Raw genomic sequence first — 27,584 nt, 5'->3', positions numbered from 1 at the left:
GACTTCTCAGAAGGAGAAAGAGAGAGAGCATGAGAGGCGTCGAAGATATTGAGAGGTTTAAAAGCAAGAATGAAGATTGAAAGATTTGTGAACAGGTGAAACGGAATTCATAGGTACATAAACCTAGAATCGAAGCCGGCAAAGACGACAGTGGAAACATCATATTGAAACCGCAGTCAATGCTAAGGATATGGCAGGACCACTGATGACGGCGAAGACTAACCGAATTCAGCTGTCAGGCAGGATGATCCATTCAATATAGACGACGAAAGCCAACAATCCCGTCTTCCCGACTGAGACGAAGTAAAGATTGCCATATCTAAGCTGAAGTCTAACAAAGCAGATGGCTTGAATGCTGAGCTCTTTCAAGAAGTTTGAGATAAGTTGATAAGGAGCATGCACCAACTATACTGTAATGAAACCTCAGTATTGTTTGCTCGATCCTGGAAAAAGGAGACCCTTTAAACTGCGCCAATGTCTAGTTTTGGCATCCCTGCCAAACTCATCCGTTTGTTGAGGATGACCATGGAGAATTCACGCTGCTCCATAAAGGCTGGAAACAACTTAACAGAACCTTTGGATCACAAAAAAACTTTTTGAAAAGGTGATGCGCTGTCATGTGATTTTTTTAACATCGTGCTTGAAAGAATAGTACAGAGCTCACACGTCAACAGAAGAGGCACTATCTTTCAAAAGTCTCCCAATTACTAGTATATGCTGATAAAATTGGCATAATCAGAAGAACTCAGCGTGATGTCAATGGGGCTTTTGTGAGTATTGAGGCAGAGCCGACAAAAATGAGGCAAAACAAAGTACATTCTGTAATCGAGAAAGGACTTTCAACACTGACGTCTCGGTCAAAACGTTACCATAGACAAACGTAACTTTGCGGTAGTTAAGGAGTTCGTTTATGAATGCACAAAACAACACCAGTTCGAGATCAAACAAAGAATAACTCTTGCTAACCGCTGTTTCTTTGGGCTAAGAAACAATTGAGTAGCAAAACCCTCTCTCGAGGGACCAAAGTGTCGCTATATAAGGCCCTCATCATCCCCGTCCTTTTATACGGTACAGAAGCATGGACAATGACAAAAACGGATAAAAGCACTTTGGGTCGTTTCAAGAGAAAAGTTCTTTGGTGATCTACGGTCCCGTATGCATCGAAAGGGAATGGAGGAGAAGATGGAACGATGAACTGTACGGGCTGTACAGCAACTAAGACATAGCCAGAAGGGTAAAATTCCAAAGAATAAGATGGCTGCGTCACATAGACCGCATGCTCCGGACCGGAAAGTCTTCGAATCCACACCTGCGGATCAGGTGGAGCGCACAAGTAGAAAGTGACCTCTCCCAAATTGGAGCGTGTAACTGGAGACATCTAGCTAAAGGCCGAGCTAGATGGAGAAGTTTGTTAGGTGAGGCCTTAGTTCCAACAGGACTGTAGCCCTTTTGTTAATATGTAAGCATATTAATGTTCTTAACGCATAAAAAAGTACTTTGAGTTTAAAGAATTTATTGAGGGTGGAAATCCATCAACAGTTTTAAAAAATAGAAGAAATTGAACTTTTAATATATTTTCTTGTGAAGTTTGGGCTCTTACCTTTTTATTCAAAGATTCTATATCTGAAAATAAACAAGAAAAGAAATTCTTTAATAAGTCGATAAACAAATCAAATATTTTTATTTGATTTAAGAGCATGGAATAGAAAAGTAATTTGCTAAAACAAATTTGACTTACTTCGTTTATATTCAGAAAATATATATTGGAACCTATCCAACTTGTTACGAAGTAATCTAAGATTTTGTTCTTCAAGTAAATTTACCAAACCTCGTTTTCTAAGAATTCAAAATCCAACCTCTGCGCTGCCTATTTACTTACAACCACCAACAACTTCATTTAAAGCTCTTGTAAGAATTAAAACAACAAAAAAAGAGAATAATAAGACTTTAAGTGCATTAATCTCGTCCTTAATGTTGTTTTTCCACTTCTTCTGTTTTAAATTGTCCCTCATTTTGACACCGTTTCACTCTTTCAAAATCGGGTCATACTCGCAAGTCACAAACTATGATACACAACAAGCATTATTTTCATCATTCCCACTCACGAGTGTACCTAGAAGTCAAAATGCTAAGATCATTTCTCACAATTACCGACAATATTCTCCCTCAAATTCTCCAAATCCTCTTATTTTATCCTTTCCTTAAAAAAAATCCTGTCATCTATGCCTTCAGCAGAAGGCGGGAGGCAGGAGAATAGACAAGGCATTGATATATGACTGCACCAAATTGCGTCAACATCAGCAGCAGCAGCACAAGCAACTTTACAAAGTCCTAGGCTCACAAGAATTCCAAAAAACAAAAAAAATGCTTATTATTATTCTGATTCATGACCAACCAGCCCCCAATGCCCCGCCCACAAGTCTCCCATTTTCATCTACAAAATAAAAAGAAACGTATAGCCGAACAGCATTATTTATAATCACTCCCAGTCCCAGTGCACTTTTAGGTATTCAACGAAAGAAAAAAATCGCTGGCAGTCACTTTTGTCGTTCTCCTAGACCTAGAAATCCACTTCCAACGATAAGAAAAAAAGCCTAAAAGGCTACAATGACAACGACCAAGAAGATGACGACTAACGGCGGCGTCGTTGTCGTCGTCGTCATCGTCGTCGTCAACAAAACAAATCATAAATGAGAACCTCTCCATCGCATCATTACGATTATACGAGTGACATTAGAACGAGAAGGATGTTGCTTTAGAACGAGAGAGACGAAATGGGATCAATCTCAGGGAGGCCTTCCATATCAACTCGCAATCCCCGTGGACTTGGACAGGTATGAAAAAATGTAGATTCCTTGGTCTTTGCCCAATTTAAAGCCGACTTCCTTTGATATTTCGTATATCTTTTGACAGTGACAGCGACCACGTTCATTCCTTATCTCTGTCTCTTTCTATTTTTGTAATCACTTTTAAATTAAACTTGAAAATGTCAAAATTTGTTGGTGGCGGTGTCGCTGTTCATTTAGTTTGTTGTTCTTCGCAAAAGCCAAAGCCATTATATACTTCCTGATATGCAACGAGATGCATAACCTTGCTCTATTCCTTATATACGAATATCTACCTGTCCTGGCCGTGTGTGTGCTCTTTTGTATTCCTTGCTTCAAGGACTAGCTACATCATTCTGCTCGTATAGTGTAATTTGCCTTCGTCCTTGCACAATAAATCCATTACACCTTTTGCCAACTGATTCTGATTCTGACGGCCTACAAGCCTACATGCATCAGGATAACGTTTTTGGAGAGGGAGAAGCTTTGGGAAGAGGTGGGAGATGTGGGAGATGTGGTGTGTGTATAGTGAAAAGATGACTTTTAAGGGAGTGAGAGCATCAACATTTAGTGGGCCTCTCTATACAGCGAATAGTATAGTCATTCATAGACCTAGCTACCTAAGAGACCTTAAAGGCTGTCCAACGTTCGTTGGTTGGTCGATCGATATTATGAATAATCTCCCCATAGAATATAAGTAAGAGCCAACTTGGGAAAAGGACATTATTATATACAGTCTACCAGGCGCGCTGGAAATTAGAGAATTGTGCAGTTTTAATGCATTTAGTCAGTAATTCCTTAAATCAAATTGTTTAGGCACCTATGTGTCAACATTATTAGAATTCTGTTTAAATATTTGAACAATGTTTGACTTTTAAGATTTCACTTCAAAAGATCTGTTTATTTACTTTAGTTAGTTAGTTAGAGTTTATATCTGTCACTTTTTATATGAAATTGACAACAAAATGACAGCTTTATGTTTTCCCTTTGTATTTACTACTTCTTTTAGAAATGACAAAAAGCGACAGCTAAATGTTTTTACTTTTTCATTAATAAATGTAGATTTTATTTATACAAAATTATTTGGTCAATGGAACATGGCTCAAAGTTGATTTCGACTTAGCTGTCAATTAAAGTCACCGGCACACAGAACTACAAAATTTTGATTTGACTTTTAAGATTCAATTTCAATAGTAAAAAGATCTGTTTCCATTCTTAATAGATGACAGGAAGTTTGTACGTTTTTTTTTTTTTAATTTTTTTTATATTACATGTTTTTTTTCTTTTAATTTGTTAGTTTTTGTTTAATTTTTAATTATTTTTTTTGTGCCACCATGCCTATTCTACTTAAAACTCAACCCTTAAACTATAAAAGAAGTATGTAAGTCGGTTAAGGCTTAAAACCCCATCCCGACTACCCACTATCAAGTACCGATTCAAGCTACCAAAACTGGTTCTCCTGCTTCACCCTATCAGTTCGGTCCCGTTCGGACACAGCCCTACTGAACCGAAAGAGCTCTGCTCTGCCTTGTGCCATTACGTCCCGATTGTAGAGCAGTCGCCTATCCACGGTTCTTCGCCTTACGTGGTAGATTAACGGAACTGCCAATCTATCCTGTATCAGAACGCATTTGTCTAAAAAGAGGAATGCCTCTGATGGAATGAAGCCGCTCAAGCGTGCACTCTCAAAATACTCGTCGTTCGGATAGAACGCCCCGAAAATTAAATTGTTGGTCGACGACATAGCTCTTGCAATGTGACCTCGAACGAGTTTTATCACGAAATTGTCAATTCTGTTGATTCGAGCCCCGTTGTATACGACCTCGTTGAAAAAGTAATGCACATAAGAAGATCCGGCTGTCCGATATAAGCCGGTACAGCATCGTAAACACTGCCGCTCGAACACCCGAAACTTCTCCATCTGGGAAGGGGCAACAGGACAACCATAAACGATCATTGGCCGTATGAGGGCCATGTAACAAATTACCTTCACTCTGGGGTCAAGCCGACTGCTAAGAAACAGCCGTTTCGTCAGAGCAAAGGCTCCTCTGGCCCTGGTCAGAGCAGCATTTATATGTCTGTCGAAATATAAATACTGATCTAACCAGATACCGAGGTACTTCACTACACTTTTGCTCGCAAATGGCTGCCCGAGAAGATCAACGATGATCATCTTGCGCCAATTCTTGCACGTATCCCTCGTGGCCCTAGCCAACGGAGTCCGGAAGAGGATTGTCTCCGACATCTGGACATTTATTTTCAGTTTCCAGTCGTCGCAATATCGCTGAATCTTGTCGAAATCACGCTGCAAGAGAATTTTGATAACCTCAAATTTTCGGGCCGATTTGTACGCAATTAGATCGTCGGCGTACGCAATTGGCTTTGTAAGACTACCTATCAGATCGCTGGTGTAAATGCTGAAGAGAATCGGCGAATTCACCGCTCCCTGTTGAAGACCATTTCTAATTGAGAATGTTGTGGTAGAAGTTACATTGCCACTTTTGACAACAAACTTTCTACCGTTAAGCATATCATAAAGTATATACAACAATGGCTTGCTTATGCCAAGCCTGCTCAGTTTTAGGTAAAACCCTCTAACCATACGGTGTCAAAGGCCTTTTCCAAATCAACCAGAACAGCACCTGTGCATTGTTGTTTTGATTTATTTCATTGGATATCAGAAACGAGTTTAGACGCAGCATGAATTGTGTCATGACCCGCCTTGAACCCGAACTGTTTATCCGGAATAATTTTGTTGTCCGCAGCCCACTTGGTCAGAGCCCTATTAATGATCTTTTCGAAGACTTTGCGGATGATCGGAAGAAGACTTATCGACCGAAGATTTGACGGGTTGGAGTTGTCCTTTCCCTTTTTCGGGAGAGGGTGAACCGCGGCGGTCTTCCAATGCACTGGATAATATGCATTATTCAGTGCATTATTGAAGAGCGTGGTGTAAATGTCAATTGCTTCCATCGGTAAATGTCTTAGTACAACGTTAGATATACCATCGACGCCTGCTGACTTTTTGTTTTTTATTGAATTGAAGACGAGCTGAAGCTCAACCTTCATCACTAACACGGGACTTGGTGCCGTTTGATCGGCATTTGCCAAGGAATCGTCATTGACCGCATGAAACGGCGGTTCTCAGACCTCGGCAGATCAGTCCAACGCACTAACCATCACGCTACTAGTACTACAATTAGAATTCAGCAATTTTGTAAAGCTGCAATTAAACATAACGGGTAACGCAGATCTGAACAAACCTTCAACTTCAGCTTTGACGTCATTCGTTTTAAATAGTATAATTCTGTTCGTTTAAAAACTAAAATGGGCAAAGTTAACGAATGCGCTAGAAATTATTGATGGTTGCATTGCTTGATCCTCAACAATTACAAAACTTTTATTGAAATTGAAAGAGCAAACTGAGTTCTGACACAATTAATTTCGATGCTACTTCTGTCAAAAATTATTCTCGATTTAGATACAAATACATATTTTAAAATAAGGCAATACAAACATTTTCCACGGGTCGGGCTGGAAAAATAAAATGACTACGATTTTATTTACCGGTTTCGAATTTCAACTCTCAAGTTGATATTCAAGTTTTTGTAAACTCTAGAGTTGGAAAACTTGAGAGTTTCCTCTGAAACTGATTCCATTATTTTAATATAATGTCATACAAGAAAATCAAAACAACAAATACCGAATTATTAAAACTGTCAAATTAAAAACGTATTATTGGTTTTTCAGTAAGGTTAGCTCTTGAAGAATTTAAATGTAAACATTTAAAAAAATCAATTTATTTCGCCCAAAAATACGTCAAAGTAAACAAAAATCGGTGCTCTCATTTATTTATGTTAATTATAATTTGATTTATTTTTACCAATAGAAAATCATTTGAGAGTGAAAAAGGTGAATGACAACCATCAAGCTTTTTAATGCCTGTAGAAAAATAAGAATATTTCGAAAAAGAGATTAAAACATTTTATTTCAAATCAAAAATAATTCAATTTATTTTCCCAAAGTAACGTCAAATCAAATACCGCAGTTTATTTGAATTAATTTGTCTTACCAATGGTAAACACCATTCATAAAAAACTAAATAAAATAAAAGTCAATTGTTTCATCATAAATTAAGTAACACTTTACAAAGTTTGACAGTTTATGAGTTTCCGTAAAAAGCAAATTACTTAGACGCACTTTATTATTAATGTCTAGCAATTTTCTCATTTTTATTTTTAAAGTTTGAGGTGAATCAATGCTTCATTTGACTGTTGATTAGAAAATGTCACATTTTATTATACTGACATTTAAGTGCTGTGCACACTTGCGTTATTTTAAATGTACGTGACGTAGTGACACTACAAATAATTTAGTAGTGCACACACTCCTGCTATACAGAACCTTAAGAGATTGAAATGCGAATACCGCATAAATGTTTGAAACTATATTGACAGTTAACAATTAATATGAAATGTCAGCAGCAGGTGAGAAAATAAGGGTTTTACACGATTTCCTTTTTTTAAGAAAAAGAGTGGAGACATTCTATTGTACAAAATGTTCAATTTTAAAAACACTGAAACAGCAAATAACTAAATTTGTTTTAGAATTTGTTAAGAATACATGAAAACCTGACGAAAATAACTAAACAATGTAAAAGTGTCACAAAAAAATAGAAGCAAATAGTTAATGGGCAGAAATGTTCTAAACTCAAATATTAAAATGCAGAAGATTAAAACTTAAATTTAAATTTACTTTCAAGCCGATAATTTCTAGTAATTCCTTGAAATAAAAATAAATCCCTCCAAAACTTAGAAACAACTAAGAATACGTACACTGCCTTGTCCGGAATAATAACCCAGTTTAACGGATAGATGAATTTGAACAATAAAACTGAACTGAACTTTTGAATCCATTCCTTCTCCATCTAAACTAGATTCAAGGAACTTTCAAAACTTCATCTCTGGTTTAAGTTTTATGCATATACGAGAAAATAAAAAAAAAGAGGAATGTATGTGTACTTTTGAACCTAAAAGTAATCCATTTTATCCAACTTTGCCTTATTTCTACCGTTATTTCTTCTTCTTCTACACATTTTTGCCACCTCACCTATGTTTGTAGAGTTTTCATTTCGTATATAATGCAATTACAATGGCCGTCCCGTCTTCGTTTCCGTTGCCATTTCCAACAACTCCCAAAGACAGGAACAGGATGCTGCAATGATGGTGCAAATTGGTATCATTTTGAATGCATTGTGGGGGCCAAAAATGCGGCTAACCGTATTTTAAGCTCTTTAATTAAAGGCTCACAAAAGTCTACATAAAGGTTGCACAAAAAGCTGCCATGTAAGTATAATTTATACCTACGTGTGCATATACTCATCTTATAAGTATTAAAACAATCCGTACCGCCCACAATTCCTTATTCCAAAAACTAACCCCACAAAGAACCAAAAGTATCCTCGATGATCCTTTCAAAACAATCCCACAAAGTTCTTGTATAAACTTTGCAAAAGAAGCAGCACATCAGCTAAAAACTTATCCGTCTGCTTCTTCTTGTTCTTTAACTCAAGCCAGGCCAGATGGTATCAGGAATTTGTGTTTATTGACGTTCCTCATTCAGGAGGCGAACTCGTTTTCGGGTTAATTCGAAAGTTTTCACTTCTTTTGTTTTTTTTCTGTTTCTTTATGTTTTTTGAAACAGAGAAAAGATAAAGTTTTGAATTTCGAGTGCCATTGATGGAATGACAGCTACTCGTATATACACAGCAGCAAGGGTATGTTCACATTTTTGGAGGTGGAGATTATTGTGGAGAGGTCGATGTTAAAGGTGGTCTTAAAAATCCAGAAGAGGATGGTTCTGAGGTTGTTGGGTTTTCCATTTTCGTGTTGCACATAAAATTTTTTTAAAACAAACAAATCGGGCTGTTCCAGAATCCGGAAACATTTTCCACAATAAAATTGTCAGCTCGCTTGATTTATGCGGCTACCATAAATGGGACAAGCAGCGGTTAGCCTGACGACATTGGGAAAACTCCGGGCGCTGTTTATGGGGCGCATAAAATATATGTGTGCACATTTGGAAACAATTGCGCTTAGTAGAAATTCATGAGACTGCTTTTGGAATTGGGATTGGGATTGGGATTGCTTTGCTTAATGCTTATGATGTCGGTATGGCAGTGTGTGTGTTTTTGGTGGATTTTAAAGGCGGTGGATGGCGTTGTCGTCGTTGCTTTGGAATTGTCATCGGTCGGTCGGTCGTTTGCTCGGTTTGACAGTGTGTTGTTTCGATTTATGACTTTAAACTGGAAAGTGTTTTTTTTTACTGACTGATGGTATTTTTATAGCAAAACTTGATGCTTTATTTTCGTTGTTAGCAGTTCATCTCCTGCTCGTCGTTGTGTACTCAACTGAGGTTGTTAAATTTGTTATACAAATTCTAATGTCTGAACGCTTAAGGGATTTTTATTTGCTGTAAACGATGATTGATTTTAATGCATTTGAGTGTTGGGGGATAAAATGTCATATAAAATGTATTTTTTGAGTGGCTTCCTAAAAAGAAGATGGAAGACCCTCTATGCTTATGTATGATCAAACCCTACTATTTTCCATAAATAGAATCTCAGGAATTTAAACCTGAATTATTATACCTGTCGTAAAATATGAAAAAGGACAGTAAAAGAAATAAAATATATGGAATAATCGAAAACGAAAATGGAGTACCACAAGGAAGTTTTCATGGTCCAATCTTATTTATGTCATGCATATTTATTTCTGCTGATTGTAGTTAAGTTAATAGATGACTATGATATGTAAATATGTACTTTTTCTACTTGACATTGACTGACACCGAAATAAACAAATTTTAATAGACCTGAATATTTCCAAATATTTCCTTCTTTCGAGGCCTTGAAAACAGCACATTTGTTGCATCATATATCGTATCATCGTATACAACAAACACACGCCCTCATCGTATGGTTTTAATACGTTTCAATTAGCTTTTATTATTTATAATTTGCTTTTAAATAATTTTTGTTGTTGCTTTATTGTTGATTTTTCATTAAGTGAAGCTGCTGGAGGTAAGGCACACATGTCCGTCCATCCATGTGCAATGCATCTCATTTTAATTTTTGATGTTCATTTTTAAATTCACTTCCCATCCAACAGACACAATAATCGATTTAATTTTATCTCCATAATATTTATACATAACTACGTACTTAAAGAATACATAATTATTTGTATTAATCGAAATTTTCACAGGTTATAATTTTGTTTCTGTGCCGCGAAGTGAAAGTGCTAAAAATAATTATTGGGAAATGTGTCAGTTCTTTTGCAAAACTTTACATAAATTTCAATAAAACATTTCGCGAAATTGGAAAAAATCGAACATTTCCAACAAAGCAATGTATGTATTGACAGTGACAGCTAGAAATGAAACTACTGTCAAGGAACAATTGAACTGTCAAGTGCTTTAAAGGGTATTTAGATTTCCTCTGAGTTTATTTATTTGTTTCAAGAACTGTCAAAATAAAGAATGAACCGAAAATGAATCTGTAACAACTAACCCAAATTTTTGCACTAAAAGTGTTTGCTTATGTCATATAAGTAAAAAAACTAGATTCGAAGATATTTGAAAAGAAGTTAGGCCCCTATTGCACTCACGGCTTTAATCTGTCAAAATAATAAACTGTTAAATAATCAAAGCATTTTCATTCTTTAAAGTGAAGTTGGAAAGTTTTCATTTATAATTGACAGTTGTTATTTGTCTTTATGTGCGGAGGGGCTTAGTTTTTTGAATAAGTCTGGTGTACATGCAAAATGGATAAATAAATAAAGGCCTTGTTACATGTAACCACATCACATTTACATTTAACAAGGCCTTTATTTGTTTAAGCAATCTATTGACACAAATCCGTTGAACGATAACAAAATGAATTTTAAGTAATTATTTGACATTTCTAAAATAGTAAAACTGTCAAATTTGACATTTGCTATCTGTCATTGGTGTCAATATTTGTATTCTATATTCATTATCTGTCGTATCGTCAAATTAAAACAAATTCTTCATCACAATGCATTACTAAAATATTTTATCGGATTATTTGTATGTCTGCAAGAACCCACAACCCGTAATTTTTAATTAGAAAATTAATCATCAAAGAACCATTAAGAAAATATGAATATTATTTAAAGCTCTTTGAACGGAAAAGGAAATATTTCAATCATCAAAACACATTTAAAAGTTATAATGAAAAAGATTGCAAATTTGTGGGAGGTGGGCTAACTGTTGCGTTAACAAACTAATAACTTTACCTTGTATTTTTAATTTCAAAATTTCCTAGAAAAAAAACGTCAAAAACAAAACACCCTCCTACTTCCATCACTTTTCGCCTCATTCTCAAAAACAAGACAATTTTCCAACGACCAATATTTTTCTCGAGAGAGAGAAAATTTTGTGTGTACTTTTCTCATCATAAAACTTTTTGAAAGTGACCATAAAACGAATGAAATAAAAATGTAAGAAAAAAGAAGGGGTGTAATTTAAAATTTTATAGTTTCAAACGAAATATATATAAACGTGTCTTCTTCTAAAGGGTGTTTTTTTTAGAACTATAGGACTTTGAAATGGAATAAACCAAAGACGATTTTTTTTTTTGAAATGACAATTGTAGACTAGCGACTTCGCATATCTGTCAAATTTATCTTTATCTTTAAGTCAAATTTATGGGTTCTTAACCTTAACTTTTCCTTCAATAAATCAATTCTTAAATGTTGCGCTGCCACCATTTTGTTGAAAAAAATGGCTCCTCAAAGTGACAAACAAAATAGATAGTCGTCATGGCTGTCATTGACTGCAAAGGCCCATCTATAAAGGCCCAACTATAATAGGCATAAGCTAGCATATGCGCGCATAAGTAAACGTGCGAATACAGAGAATCTCAATACGAGTGAACATAATGGAGTCCGACTCCGTTTCGTTAAATTTTTCTCAGTCTCGTTAACTTAAGCACACTTAAGCAAGAGCGATCCCAGTCGCTCGCCGCATAAGTAACATCTGACATGTAGATAAGTGAGAAAAATTGCATTATGGCTATGCAGTAATTTCGCAAACTTAAGTGAGTTTTCGTTGGGTTTTTGACATAAGCTTATGTTTGCTTATGCCTATTATAGTTGGGCCTTTAAGGCCTTAGTAAGCTTATGTCAAAATCTAACGAACATTTTTCAATAGTTATCGTCTAAACAAAAAGTAATCATAATGGATTCTGGTTATTTAACCAAATGTCAAACTTTAACTGTCAATTTTATTGATACACACTTTATTGTGTAAAAATGTGCTGATGATTTGTTTTGGTTCTTTGAAGAATTCTTTCAAAACCAATATTTATTTTACACAGGATATTTTTTGTAGTACAGATAACTTCTTTCTATCACAAAACTTAATAAATTGTATACAAAATTGTATATTTCAATAGATTTGTTCAGAAATTTTTAAACAGAGACAGTTCCATGTAAAACTGAAATTGAGTTGAAATACGTTTCAAATTTGACATTAACATTAAGTTCGATTCATTTCAATGGAACTTTGTCAAAAGTTAACGAAACTTAACGAATCCAAGTAAAACGTCTATTAAGCACTATTCACATGAGCACGACCAATTTATAGGTCCGTAACCTTAACTTTTCCATCAATAAATCAATTCTGACATGTTACGCTGCCACCATTTTGTTGAAAACACAGCTGCTTCACATCAAATGGCTCCTCAAATTGACATACAAAATAGTCCTGGCTGTCATTGACTGTGAAGGCCCAACTATATTAGACCTAAGTCAGCTTATGTCAAAATCTGACGAACATTTTTCAAAAGTTATGGTTTAAACAAAAAGTAATCATAATGGATTCTGGTTATTTAAGCAAATGTCAAACTTTAACTGTCAATTTTATTGATACACACTTTATTGTGTTAAATTGTGCTGATGAATTGTTTTGGTTTTTTGAAGAATTCTTTCAAAACCAATATTTTTTGTTGTACAGATAACTTATTTCTATCAAAAAACTTAATAAATTATGTACAAAATTGTCAATTGTGTATTTCAATAGATCTGTTCAGAAACTTTTAATAAATGACAATTCCATGTAAACCTGAAATTGAGTTGAAATGCGTTTCAAATTTGACATTAACATTAAGTTCGATTCATTTCAATAGAACTTTATCAAAAGTTAACGAAACTAAACGAATCCAAGTAAAACGTCTATTAAGCACTATTCACAAGAGCACGACCAACGAATGAACGAATATTCGTCGATTTTGGCATTTCTTTGACATGTGAGTTTTTAATTCGTCGCAAATGAAGTTTGACTTTGACAATTGTTTTTTTTGTTGTGTTTTGTTTTTGACGATTGAGAAAATGCGGTCGAATCTTCATTTGTTTAAAAAAAAACTTATTGGAAATAAGGAAAAGATTTCATGTGCATCCATTTAAAGCAAATCGGAATATTATAGGAGAATATTATGTTTCCTTAATAAGACTGCTGGAATAATATCCAGAAAAGTTCTTCACATATTTTTGGATGTAAAAGGAAACATTTGACTACATTTCATTCACCACCGAAACCAAAACAAGAGTGATTTTTTTTGGTTAAGTACGTGCGAGTGAGAGTGTAGACAATGTGGAACGCGAATAAAATTTGACAATTCGTATCAACTACAATTTGTTTCGTGAATTTTCAGAATTTGTTTGGAAATATGTCTTCAAACTCACATTTTGTAATTCATTCGTCGTTCGTTGGTCGCGCTCATGTATATACTGCTTTATGGTTAATTGAGTTTAAAGCAGTGTATTGCTTCCTACTGGTTGAACTGGTTTAAGCACTGTTGAACCTTAACGTTCTGGCCAGCATCGTTTTTAAAGACATATTGACCGAAAAGACCACCGTTCAATAAAAGACACCGAAAATTCAATCTGGTTCAACATTAACTTGAAGATTGTCATCATTCCAAGTACGTCATTTTTATTCATGTTGAAATGTCAAATCAAATAAATAAAAATCACTTAACAGCTGTCAAAATGACTGGCAGTTAAAAAAGTATTGCCAGCTTAAATTACTATATTTCTTTTAAAAACAACACCCTCTAGTGTCAAACGAAACATATTAAAATGTGTCTTCTTCTATATGAGAAAAGGAAACTCTTTTTCCATCTACAAAAAGCGGAAAAACATATTTAAATGAATTTTTAACAAATAGAAAAACATAATTTAAAATCATTATTATTCAAGAAAGCACTCTTAAAACTCTTCCCTTAAAGGCAGTAAAAGAGGGCCCTAAATAATGAGAAAAAAAAAGGAAGAAACAAAAATAAAACAAATAGTCTCCAAAAACAAATCAAAAACAGATTCTTTCGACTCTCACTAATTACTTAGTGTTGTTGCTATTCTCCTTTTGTTTATTGTTTTTTATTCTTTTTGTTTTTGCTAAAAATGTAATGAGAACGCAAACACTGAGGTTAAAAAAAATTACATAAAATTAAAAAAAAACTGGGTTTAAGAACGACGACCGAATAGTTGACAGGAAAAACGACACTAGCGACGTTAAGAGGCAACAACGATGACGACGACCGACGGAAACAGAGTGAAAAAATAATATTTTACTTCGCTTTGTTGCACATTGTTGACTGACGTTTGATTATATTGTTGTTTTTGTTGTTGTTTTGTTCGTAGTTTCTTTATGGATAAGTTCTCTTTTAATTGGCCTTTTCTATAGCTTTTCAGGTACAAATATGAAGTCGGTATTAAGATTGTTGATGTTGTTGTTTTTGTTTGTATCATTTCATTCTTTTTAAGGAAATGACCATAAATGTAGAAAAATACAAATAATTCACGTTTATTTATAGCAACAAATGATTAAGTATATTGAGTTCTATACAGGTAGAACAAGTTTAACCACTTTTGATTATAGTTAATGGGCCGTTAATTAAAAACTTTAATAAGACATGACTTAGACTTGAAATAATTCATTCATGGGAATTGAAATTTCCATACAAAAACAATTAAGATGGTTTTAAAAATGATTACTACAAGTTATCCGGATAATAGATGAATGAATAAATTTTAAAAGCAAGAGTTTTGAGTTACTACTCATGATGAAACATTTAAAAAATATATTGATTAGCTCTTCAAAAATATCTGATTATCCAAATTATTCTGATATTTGGATATCCGGAGAGATATGAAAGAAAGAATTCGGAAAGAAGCGATTCAGTTAGTGTCAGATAAACAACACAGTTGTCGGATAACGTAGGGTATTGGTATTTTGATCCGATTTGATACATTTTGTAATAATTAAAGATATAAACAAGGGGGCTACATAAAGTAGCATAAACTTGGGGCGTATGTCAATTTGATGATAGTTGTTTGAACAAGTACTCAAAACGTCAGTTTTGATGGTTGTAGTCTTTAGGGTGACAATTTCTGTTGATTGAGGTTTGACAGTCAACAGAACAGAGCTTAGAAATTCAGTCTAAGGAATTTGGATAGAAATATTATTTGGATATCCGGAGACATATGAAAGAAAGAATTCGGATAGAAACAATTCATTTATTGTGTCAGATAAACAACACAGTTGTCGGATAACGTAGGATAAGGGATTTCGATCCGATTTGATACATTTTGTATTTATTACCGATAAACAGGAGTTTATGTTGCATAAACTTGGGACTTATGTCAATTTGATGATATTTGTTTGAACAAGTACTCAAAACAACAGTTTTTGTGGTTGTAGTCATTGGGGTGACAGTTGATAATGTAATCATAAGTTGACATGTTACACAGTTAATTGAGGTTTGACAGTCAACAGGACAAAGCTTCCAAATTCAATAGAAATCTTATTTGGATATCCGTAGAATCCGGACGCTATTTCAACTTATAGGTTGGAAAATATCTTTCGCTTTTTTTGCTCTTTATTCAATACTTTATAAAAAGTGTTACAGTGATTGTATATAGTTTAAATATGCGCCGTTTTGTTCGATAATCTATTTGCATTTAGAAATTTTGTAATACCCGCCTCGTAGAAGCCCCCCGCCCCCTATTGGCGAAGAATACGGACAGCCACTTTTCACAAGCCTCTTTTGAGTTCAACTTAACACCACCAAGGGCGTTCGAAATGGACAGGAACAGGTGGTAATCACTTGGCGCTATCCCCGGGCTATATGGTTAATGCGATAAAACCTCCCATCCGAGCTCCCGTAGCTTCTGACGAGTCATCAACGAAGTGTGTGGTCTAGTGTTGTCCTGGTGGAACACTTAACCCTTAATGTTGGCCAATTCTGAACGCCTGCTAAAAGCGGTCCAGTTGTTTGCAGTAGATAGTGAACGATTCCCTTCCAATCCCACCAAACACACAGCAAAATCTTCATAACCGTCAATCCCGCGGCTTGGCCACTGCTAGGGACGATTCATCAGCCTTTGACCACGACCGTTTTTGCTTGATATTGTCGTATGTAATCCATTTTTCGACACCGGTCACCATCCGCTTCCAAAATGGGTCGAATTCGTCCCGTTTCAGCAGAATATTGCAGGCGTTGATTCAGTCCAGAAGGCTTTTTTGCGTCAAATCATGCGGCACCCATACATCAGGCTTTTTTTGTATCCAGCCTTGTGCAGATGGTTTAAAATTGTTTGGTAAATAACTCCCATCTTTCCATCTCCTGGGCGATGTTACGAGATGCCATATGCCGGTCTAACTCGATGTTTTCCATGATTTGATCTTTATTCGTCATCACCGGTGTTCCGCCGGCTGGCTTATCCATGGTACTGTTTTCACGGGCTTTGAATCGTCGAAACCATTCCTCCGCGGTTCGAAGTAATAAAGTACAATCCCCCAAAGCACAATTAATCTCAGGGAATATTTCGCTAGTAGATGTGCCTTTAACGAAGGAAAACTTTAAAATAGCACGAATTTCGGCGTTAGCAAACTCCATGTTTACACGTCTATAACTGTTGAACACAATATTCAAACTAATATTTCATAGCGTCGTTTTGTAGGTTATGTCAAGAGCTTTCAAGTGATGTATAATATTGCCAGATACAAGCACTGTAGCACTTTCTACATAGTCGCAAAATATCAGAAGACAAAATGGCGGCAGGGAGATATTTTCCAACCTTTACTAAGAGTGTGGAACTTGCAAAAAAAACACAACACCTAATTTGCGGGTGAAATTATATTTTGAAAACCTCAGCTAATGAAAATAATACTGATAACGATAACGGTTATGATAATGGGAAAAAAGGAAACTTGAGCTAGAAGTAATCATAGAACAAGACTCTTTCTCCGAAATTCTTTGAGTTTTGTAACAATAAACAGAAAATTGTCTGCCATTTAAAAACCATTAAACACGTCTTAAAGTACCAGAAAGGGGAGTTGATGTTTTTTGTCAATCATTTTAACAACTAATTGAATGAACTTAACTTAAGTTTGATGCACAAACTGCCACATAATTATTAAGATATAAGAGAAGAGACATTCTATTCTGGTCCAGCTATTACTTAAATTGATGCCGAAAGAAGTCGGTCGTCCGTAAAAGAATGTTCACTACGAAATAATTTGTTTATTGAAATTGAAAGGTATAAAAGTCTCTGCTTTGTTATGACTAAAAGAAGAGGAAATTATAATTCAAAATTTATAGAGTAGAACTTGTCTACCAACTTTGCAGGTGCAAATTGAAAAGTGTTATCATTGAAAGTCATCATGGAAAATTTGTATTGCTGTACATAATTAGATAGCTTTTGAAGCTGAAATCAGATATTTTATTTGTAAGCCAAAATAAAGCTCATGAATGACTTTAATTTATTATTTCTTTACAACCTGTGAATTAATGACCGTAAACTTAACAGACATATTTAAATTTTAACTTAAAAAACACCAAAGTCGCAAAACTATATTCAATGATTTAAAAAAGGAGTCTTAATTGAACAGCGTCTAAGGCCTGATGGACTTGCTTTTTCAAATTGTATCAACTTAACCGATATATTGATGTTTTCAAACACAATAAATTGTTTTATAAAAACAGGTTTCATTTCGAATAACCCAATATTTTGGTAGGTGGTACATTTTACGCTATTATTTTTTGACATTTTCCACTTCAAAACTACGCCATTACTAAAAATATAACGATATTGTTGCGAAAATGACTTAATCCACCATAAAAATAAACAACCCAAACAGATCTTTTTTTCTGAACTTATCAGAAACAACGTTGCTGCGAAGTGTCAGATGAAGGAGAACGGCCGATTAGTTGAGATAGAAAGAGACACCTGTTTATTGCAAAGAAGACGACTACATGATTCAAAAGGGAATTTTCGTGGAGCGCGCTTTCTTTTTTTTCTGGCAGATCCCTAAGCAGCTAGCACACTTCCGTAACATCAATCCAACAAACCAATACTACAATTTATCCATACAAAATTATACGTCTCGAGAATCAGAGGCTTTGAAATAAAATTTATTTTAAAGCTAAAAATTGTTTTATTTATTTTCAAGGGTTTATTCTTTCCTCGATTCTTACGTTCTCGGGAATTTTTGACACAATATTATGTTATATTAGGTCAGGATAAAATGGCTGTCCGTAATGGAATAGGATACTCAGGCCAGTTAAATTTCCCATTGTGATACCACAAGAATATTGAAGCTTTCTTTAAGCTCAATGAAACTAGTTTGAGTCCCTTACGAAACGTTAGAGGCTGATTATGCCAATATGATTTAAATCGTTTTTTACGATTGGTATGCCATTTGTCAAACGTGGTAGATTGGGTTGAACTGTGCCATTCTTGGCGAGTTCATTTGCATTACAGTTTCCTGGAATAACGCTATGGCCCGGCAGCCGGCAAAGGAGAATATTAAACTGATGTGCCATCTCCATTAGAGATGATCGACGATGTTATAGAGTTTTTAAAGACAGAGTCCAGAGATTTGACAGCGGCCTGACTATCTGAGAAAATACTGATATCAGATGTTGATGTCACTCTTTCTTTAAGCCTCGACAAGACTTCTTTTCTCGCCGAAAGTTCCGCCTGGAAAATGCCAGAATGATGGGGAAGGCCGAATGAGAGACCTAATTCTTTTAACAATATACATATAGAATGGGTATGATAGTCTCAAGATACGTAGACTCCATCTACTATATGATAATTAGTTATTTTTTAAAACCTATTGGAAGGTTGACTGGCTTAAAGAGGTGGGTCTGCGAAGTAAATATACCCCCATCTGTTATTTAATTGATTACATAAGGTTACATACTTAGGTCCTCAGACCTGTTAAGTCCATTGGAAACCCTTTAAGAGGCATAAGGCCACTACTACGCTTACGGGTCATAGTGTGTGAAACTCTTGCCTAGTGTCACTGAATCCTCCTCGACTGTCCTGCGTCATGTGCTTCGTATAGCGTCGTCGTATAGCGCTTCTGCCTTCTTGTGTGAGTGGATTCCACTGCATTGCTTGGCCTGCAATGCAGTCGTTACCTTTTTGAAGCGTATGTCCAATCCATTGCCAATCACGCTTTCGTATAATAGAGTCTATAGGTTAATGACCTGCTCTTCTATTAAGGGCCTTATTGGATATTCGGTTTTGGCCAGAAAAGACACCTGGTTTGTTGAGAAGATATCTATTCACGAAGGTTTGCATCTTTCTTGTAATGGTTGAAGTAACTTTCCAGGGATTGCACCCATAAAGAAGCACAGATTCGATATTTGTGCGAAAAAGCCGTAGGTTTGTTCTTAAGCTGATAGAATTATTCCTCCAAATTTTTGACAGCATACTAAACGCTGCTTTTGCTCTGCCGATGCGTCAGATGACGTCCTGTTCGATTCCATTTTAGATGGAAACGATACCTCCAACGTATTGAGAGCTCTCCACTTTTTCACCGGTAGCGAGGAAATATTTATTTGAGAGGATGGTCGGGTTCCGAGGCTGATCATATTTAATTTCCGGGACAAATTTTCAGCCCCACGACTTCTACTTGTCATTTGATGGAGATCAATGGTCCTATAAGAGAGTAAGCAAACATTGACCGCGTAATCCAAGTGCTTTAAATAGGATGTCAAAGTCCATTGGATCCCTTCGCTACCTGACAAATCTGCGCGCAGTACATTGCTTATCACAACAAAAAAATAATATTGGCGACAGAATACAGCCCTGTGTGGCTCCACTACGGATTTCAAAATCATTTGACAACCTACCATCGTGCAGAACGCGACACTTGGATCCATCATGTGTTGCTTTAATAATAGCAATTAGTTTTTCTGGATGCCTCCCCTCCGCAAAGTTAACCCTACTAACGCTATTAAAGTCCTTCTCGAAGTCGATGAACAGGTGTAGTGGTGATCGATATTCAACGCACTGTTCAATAATGATCCGTAGGGTGTTGATATGATCAATATAGGATCCAGCACGGAATCCTGCTAGTTTGGCATCGAGTGTGGCCTCAAGGTGTTCTCTGATGCGATCGAGGATGACTTTTGCTACTATTTTGGCAACGACATGTAGAACGCAAATCCTGTTTTCGTACTTTGTAAGATCGCCCTTTTTTGGGAACTTGACGATAATTCCCTCCTTCCACTTCCGTTGGCCTAGGATTTTTTTGTGTGCAGATAAATCAGTTTGCTTGATGACGTTGGCTCTGCGGGAATTCTTTCAAATGCGGCAACGATCTCTTCTTTATTGGGAGATGCGGTGCGGATCAGAGGAAAAGATTGTTTGGGAGCTTCAGAAAGCATCAGCTGAACGTTTTTTGCAACCTAACCGTAAATTGTTATTTAGAAATCATATCTTTCATAAAATACCAAATAACAGATAAAAGTAAATATTTCTACTATATGTAGTACCCGTGGCATGATGGTTAGTACGATGGACTGTCATGCGAGACATTTTTTCACAGGTACTGCCTCTTGCAAGGAATTGACAAATTCTCCAAGAGTAATTCTTGTCATGAAAAGTGTTTTTTTTAAATTTGCTGTTCGGATTCGGCTTAAAACTGTAGGGCCCTTCTATCCCTGACAACAGTACTCGCACACAGGAATGGTTGAGAGTTGTCAGTCACTAGGCCCTAGTTCTCGAACGGACTGTTGCGCCACCTAATTTAATTTAATTAATCTTATACTATAAGGGAGGGCAACTTACAATAAGACTTTTTTTTTAAATAGTTCTATAATAATTGGTTGCGACCTCTATACAAAATAGTATGAAAACTTCAAAAGTAGATCAAGATGTGTTAACGACTTTGTCACTTGAATAATCAAGCATTTGTGAAATTGTAATTAATGAGACTTAAATAGAGTACAGACATTTAGTACGTACTTTTGAACGTCATTACTGAAATGAGGTTCTTCACCAATGGTTTGTTAATTGAAATAAAAGTGAAAAGTTTGTTTTTTAAGAAATTAAAGGTTAACAAACAAATGCTTATGAGTTCACTTCAAATTGTATACATTTTTAGCTTCCCATAGGAAGTTATTGTAATAGGTCCGATTTGTCAGATTGAAAATTTTGACATTTCTCGACGTTTCAAGGTCCCTAGAATCGCAATAAAAGATTTTAAGAAAGATGTCTGTGCGTGCCTGTGTACGCACGTTCGTACGTCCGTACGTTCGTAACGTTTTTTTCGTTGTCCATAGCTCAAAAACCAGAAGTGATATCGACTTCAAATAAATTTTGTTATATAGACAATAAGGCAGATAGATTCAGAAAGGGGTCACAAGAAAATTGAGTGGGTGGTTCTTTACCATAGATTTTCAGACTAAACTATTTCGTGATATGAAAAATATAGCTAGTAATTTAAAATTTTTCAGAAATAATTCCACTAACAACTTTTTTAACCCAACACGAAAACCTACAAACTTTTAAGCAAGACAAATCGACAGACGGGATCTCAAGTATCTCAAGTATCTAGGAAATACAATTGATTTTAACCTTTACTGGAAAGTTAATATTTGCTATATAACAAAATATTTCATGCATGTTACAAGCAAAATGTATCTCTTGAACTATTCTGTTCAAAAAAATAGTTTTTACTTCAATATACGTGCTTGCACACTCTAAAATACAATATGGTTTCTCTAGCTGGGATGGTTCCTATGCTGGTAATTTAAGATCCTTCTTAATTGATCAATACATCTAATTAGAATAATTAGAACTATTTGGAACAAAAACCGATTAACTCAAACTTGGCGTTTATTTAAGGATTTGCGAATTCTACCTTTGAGGCATCTTTACATTTTTAAAGTAATGAAAGAATTTTTCAAGAAAAGTGCTGAAATCTCAGATAGGAACTTATATAATATACACATAAGCAATATGTACCTCAAAATATACCCAATGTTTATAAAACTGACTTCTCTAACTTTTATACTGTCGCAGTACCCAAGTCATTTAAAAACATAATAACATCTATCAAAACATCTTAAAACTTAAACTCTTTTTTAAATAAAAAAGTAAAAGAATTGCTTCTCACAAATGACTGAAATTGTATTGATAATTTTTGTTAGTACTGATTATCTTATTAACTAGTTGTAAAATGGAAATGAATAAATAAACTGTACTTCTAATTTTAATTCTTCTATTCATTTTTAATTGATCATTTGAACAGTACTTAATTTTTTAAATTCATAGCTTTGTACATAAATCCATACATCTTAATAAAAATTCTACAAACACATTTGTGTACATTTCATCATTTTCACTAATTGAAATTTCATCAAGCAAATAAAAACTGAAATTTGGTTCCTCGAGCCGGACGAAAAATAAAAAATCTCACTAAATCCATAAAATAAAAGTTGACACAACAAAATCCACAAATTTTAAAAGCAAAATCCTTTCAGTGATACATGTTTAGAAAAAAAAACTATATTTATGGTATCGCAATACATATTTCGAAATAAAAACTGTTTGCCACATTCATTCTATGATACCAGGTTCCTTATTCCATTAGCCTAACGACCGATTTCACAGCGATGGCTCCACATTTTCCTTTTTTTTTTTGTAATTTCTTTTTTAAATGAAACAAAATTATAACAAATATTTCCGTTCCAACTATTCTAAACGAACAACAGTGGTTTTTAGATTTTCTTCTATTGAATGCATTTTCTCGTGGAGATACTCCCTCGTTTCTCATTCTGCTCTATCGAAAATTGTTATAGATACAAATGCATTCATATATTTTGTTTACTGATTTTTTATTCTGGGCTTTTAAAGCCGAAAATACCACGGGAATGACCTGACCTACTTAGATAGTTGTTGGAACTTGTGTATGTCCCCATAACAATAACCACAAACGTTGTTTTTCACACCGCGGCCAAACTCTGGTCCGATGCAATGGTCAAATAAAAAAAGCATAAAACTCGAACGTATATTTATCTTTATGTACAAAAATCTATAGATTTTCAAAATAAAAACATTTGTTGTTATTAATTGAAACTGCGCTTGGCCACCAAAAGCATGAAGCACGAAACTGAAGTTGAAGCTGAAGCTGAAGCTAAAGCAGAACCAGAACCAGCAGCAAAGTCAGACATAAAAAAAGCATTCAAAATCTGTGCTCTGTGTGAAAGTGCTGTAGGTAATTGGGGCATCACACTATCACCCAAAGTCCTCCTGGGTCCCATGTGCTGTGGCCGTCCCGAAAATATCTGCCACCACCATCGAGTCTGTGTGCTCGACTGTTCGGGTGCAAAATTAATGGTTTCCCAATAATAATGCATTCCGTTCCATTGCGCCTGGGAAACACGACTTCAACGACACCAATAAGGACGACCGAAGTGCCTGTCGAGTGCCAGTATAGTGCACTAGTAGAGCACCAGGAGCTGTGCTGCAACTGCAAACTGCAACTGGAACTGGAACTCAAGCCACGAGAATGTGAAAATATAGTGCCTCATGCTGATGATGGTGAGGTACACAATAACAAGCACTTGAATATAAAGCGAAGCACACACAAACCCGTATACTCTGAGGCTCTGAGACTCGAGTATAATTGGCTCCCCGGCCATAATAATTAAGGTTTATTGTTATTACCGGCCTGTCCTTGACAAAGATGATGTGCATCAGTGCGGTGTAGCTCTGGTTATACTATATGCAGTTTGTCTATACCTGGGAGCTGGAAGAGGATGGGAAGAGCATTACAATACCTTTAGGAGATCCAGCTCGAGCCCCCAATAAACAGGCAAGGCAGGGCAAAGCAATAATAATAATAATATGGCCAACAAACAAATGAGGTCACTCAAGTCCAGGTGTCAGGTGATGGTGGGGACCTGGAGATGATGGTAATTGTTGTACAAATGTTCTGCCCTATTAGAATATATCTTCTGCATAAATAGAGTGGTAGTCGTTTGGTATGTACCTAGGAGTAGTGTTGTAGTTTGGTTGGAGTGTCCTTTAAACATGGCATATACCCTCGAATGGAGTGTGCAAATAAAACATCATCGTGAATTTCCTCCCTCCCACCACCATCACCCAACAACGCACCAATTCACCACCGATGAGGGATGGTGATGATGGAGGGAAGTGGTTAAGTGGGAAGGACTCCATCGTCAGGGCCCATTGCATCGCTCGCACTTAACCTCCACCTCCAGCTCAAACTCCAATGCTCTTGGCATGCAAATTTATGTTTTGTTAACTACACAAATCCTCGAAATTAATTTAAAATTCATGAATGCACGTTTCGGGAAATCTGCTTCTGCTTCTACTTGTGCTCCTGCTGCAGCAACACCACCTCCATCCGGGGCAATGGTGTGGTGACACACGGGAGTTTCGGTGGTAAATTGTTTTGTGATGAGGCAGGTGTTGGGTTATTAGGGTGGTGGATATTCCTACAGCGCGTCGCACCATTGCTGATATGAATTCTATATTTTCGTATACGCCTCCTTCGCGCTGCTGCTGCTCCTCATGATGGAGTCTACATCATTGCACATTTACTGTCCCGCTTAGAGCGAGGAATTATTATTGCTCAACGGAACGGCAGCTTATCCATAAATTATTGTAATATTTCCTTCCTCACCCACCCTCACATCTTCATATATCCTGTCCCGCCAAATTCACGTTTAAACCTACACGATTCGGATGGATGGAAGGAAGGACTATGGAGCATAATCTATATCGTTCCTTTGACATTGAGAGAATTGATGGCATGAAAAGTGGTACCTTCCTAAGAGCTCCACAGACCTACGAGTTTATTTATACATATATACCAAGGAGCTCTTCACTTGAAAAAGTTTAACCACAACAACAACAAGAACTACAACGAAACCTCAGCTTGAAAATGGCATAACGATGTCGTTAATTAATGGGATGCTGAAAAGTTTTTCAAAAACTAAAAAACGCGACAAAATAAAAATAGAGCAGGAGTTATGTTTATAAGGTTTTGTTGGCATAGGTATACTTATTCATATTTTGTTCTTAATTATGCTTTTGGAATCTGCTTTTTTTTATAAACTTATTTTTTCTTTTTTAGCATTTCAACTTTGATAGAGTGTAAACGAAAAAATAAAAAACATAACTAGGACAAAGGATTTTAGCATAAGAAAGTTGTGTTGTTGTTGGGATAGAAAAACTAAAATAGAGCAAGGAAACTATGTTAGGGTTCCCATTGAAGAAATGGGATCAAACCATCATCATCGCATGATTTATTCAAGACTTGAAAGCAAAAGTTAGGTTAGAGTGTCATCTAATGTCACTTCTTTTTGTTTTGGCTTGCTCTTACTCTCTCTCTCTTTCTATCTTTCTTCTCTGTCGTTCTCTTTACTTTTATTGTTGCGGTTTTAAAAGCATATTTCCGTTTGGATATCAGTTGCATTTTTATCAAAGTATAACTACGGTTTCCTTTGACACAAAGGAAACATTTAAAATAATTTTTCAAAACCTGCGTAATGAAAATATAAAAACGAGTTGAGAAATTCAAATCACAGAAATTTAAAATTAAAAGAACTATAAAAACCAGAGGGCGTGGTATCCACCTACTTTCTTCTACAAGGTATGAATTAAAATGACCACTTCAAAGTGTTGCAGATTAATAAAATTAAGTAGTGCAGTTAGGAGGCGTGTTATCCACCTACTTTTTATAAATTCAATATATTTTAGATATTATACTTATATAACTAGAGGAACACATCGAAAACATAATATCTGGTTGATATTCAAGACGTTTTTAGGTTTGAGACAATAATAATTCAATAGCAAATATTTGTTATTGATGTTAAAATGGTAGACATGTGCATTCAAGAGGACACAAGCGTCCACAGGTTTTTCTCCAAAACCCACCTGTCTATCAACTCTTAATCTATCCTCCCCGCGGTGAACATCGGGTGCCTAGTACCTCAACTGAAGATTGGGTTCTTACCCCAGTGGAAAGTTGTTGGGGGTAGAAAATGAGAGAGGGGGAGAGGTGTTTCCACTAAGGCACCTTTCCTTATCCAGACGGCAGCGGACGAATTCTCGAGATGGAATCAACGGTAGCGTTTACAGTTCCAGTAAGGTTGAACTACTTAGGGAACACCTTATAGGGCTTCTACGACACTTTCGGAGCCCAGGCCGCCTATAAGGACCGTTTTTTTCTGGCTCCCCATCCTTTGAGTTATACTAAGGATCTGGGCCTCAAGGTTGGGGGTTGTGCCGTCGTTGTGACTTCCTGGCCACGTAAAAAATACCTTAGTTGCGAAGCACCAACAAGCCTCGGATACGGACGGATTCACTGTTGACAACCCAAGTAAACGAAAAAAGGACAACGAACTTTGGATCTGTATGTGAAATGTTAGGTTAATTGTTGGGACCACATGCAGCCGAATAATTAGCAAGGCAGAAATTGCCGACATACAAGAAGTACGATGGGATGGACTGGGCAAACGCAAACTAAAAGACTGCGATGTATACTACGGCAACTGCTTCCGAGAACAAAGACAGCGTCTATATTGGAACTAGACTTAGGCAAAAAGTCTTGAGTTTCAACGTTCTGGTAGCTAGTACGCACGATATTTCTCCAGTATACAGGATATCCGAACTTTTTGAGGGGCTAACATTGACTTGGACCACTACCTCGTTGTAGTCAAGGTACGGCTACGGATATCCCTGTCCAAGCCAAAACAAGGAAGTACTGTGAGAAGTTTCAACGTTAGAGGGCTACAATCGCAAGAGACTGCCATGTTCTTTTCCGATTGAGTTTTTAGTAACCTCTTAAGGAGTCCTATAAATCCTGCATTAAGCATTGAAAACCAGTGGCAACATTGCCTTGCAGCAATCAGAGATGCCTCCTCTGAAGTGCTAAATCCAGACACAACAGCGAAACCCCTGGTTTGACGAAGAATGCCAGCAAAGCGGAGCTGCACAGGAAGACCAGAGCTGCTCACGAGCTCTAGGAGAACAAGAGGAGAGAGGAACACCGACTTCTGAGAAGCGTGCGGTCAAAGATGTTTGGAGCTTTAAAAGCAGGAATGAAGTTTGAAACGAAATCCACAAGGACATAAACCTAGAACTGAAGGCTGCAACGACCTGCATTCCACTGTCAGGTAGGCTGATCCATTAAACATAGACGAAAAAAGCCAACAATCCTGTCATCCCGACTTAGACGAAGTAAAGATTGTCATATCGATGCTGAACAAAGCCGCTCGAGCAGATGGCTTGATTGCCGAACTCTTCAAACCACTTGGTGATAATTTGGTTGGGAGCATGCACTAACTTATCGGTAAGATATGGCCGGAAGAAAGCATGCCCGATGAATCAAATTTCAGTA

The 27,584-nt window shown here is 36.2% G+C and overlaps 1 protein-coding gene across 4 annotated transcripts in view; it reads right to left on the bottom strand.

Annotated features, from left to right (window-relative positions):
• Positions 1-27,584, bottom strand: part of LOC129945480 (uncharacterized) — a 225,656-nt gene that overhangs the window by 160,581 nt on the left and 37,491 nt on the right. For 2 of the 4 annotated variants that reach the window (XM_056055263.1, XM_056055260.1), the window contains exon 2: positions 1,601-1,623. The exons of 1 other annotated variant lie outside the window; for it this stretch is intronic. The gene's annotated coding sequence lies outside the window, so the exon portion shown is untranslated. The remainder of the gene's footprint in view (positions 1-1,600; positions 1,624-27,584) is intronic. One more of the 4 variants, XM_056055261.1, reaches the window with a different exon arrangement.

Source organism: Eupeodes corollae, chromosome 2 (genome assembly GCF_945859685.1).
Source record: "Eupeodes corollae chromosome 2, idEupCoro1.1, whole genome shotgun sequence".
Classification (NCBI taxonomy): domain Eukaryota; kingdom Metazoa; phylum Arthropoda; class Insecta; order Diptera; family Syrphidae; genus Eupeodes; species Eupeodes corollae.
The sequence above is the reverse complement of the archived record's forward strand: the minus strand, read 5'-3'. Positions and strand labels throughout refer to the sequence as shown.